At 37.7% G+C, this 324-nt stretch overlaps 1 protein-coding gene across 1 annotated transcript in view; it reads left to right on the top strand.

Moving 5' to 3' along the window:
- Positions 1 to 324, top strand: part of LOC119594840 (SHC SH2 domain-binding protein 1-like) — a 79,152-nt gene that overhangs the window by 5,235 nt on the left and 73,593 nt on the right. The window lies entirely within an intron of this gene.

Genomic DNA, 324 nt, shown 5'->3' with positions numbered 1-324 from the left:
TTTAATATATTATTTCCCAGCCCCGGGAAAAGAAAAAAAAAGGGGGGTCTCTTCATTTTTCAATTTTTTGAAAAGTCTTGAAAAATGGGTACGTGGTAGGTCCCCGTTTCCCTTTCCCGATGGCGGGTAATTTTTTCGGTAATATTATTTATTTTATTGCTTGAATTAATTTAATGTTTAAAAAATTGGAAAGCAAAAAAAGTGAAAAAAAATTTTTTCCCGGGAAAGGGGGGGCGGGTCTCGAATGCTCAGATGCCCCTTTTTAAATGAGCCTCTATTGAAAACTTAAACAAGTCTCCCGTGGTTTTGGCTGTCCATGCCTCC

This window comes from Penaeus monodon, chromosome 34 (genome assembly GCF_015228065.2).
Source record: "Penaeus monodon isolate SGIC_2016 chromosome 34, NSTDA_Pmon_1, whole genome shotgun sequence".
NCBI lineage: Eukaryota > Metazoa > Arthropoda > Malacostraca > Decapoda > Penaeidae > Penaeus > Penaeus monodon.
The sequence above is the reverse complement of the archived record's forward strand: the minus strand, read 5'-3'. Positions and strand labels throughout refer to the sequence as shown.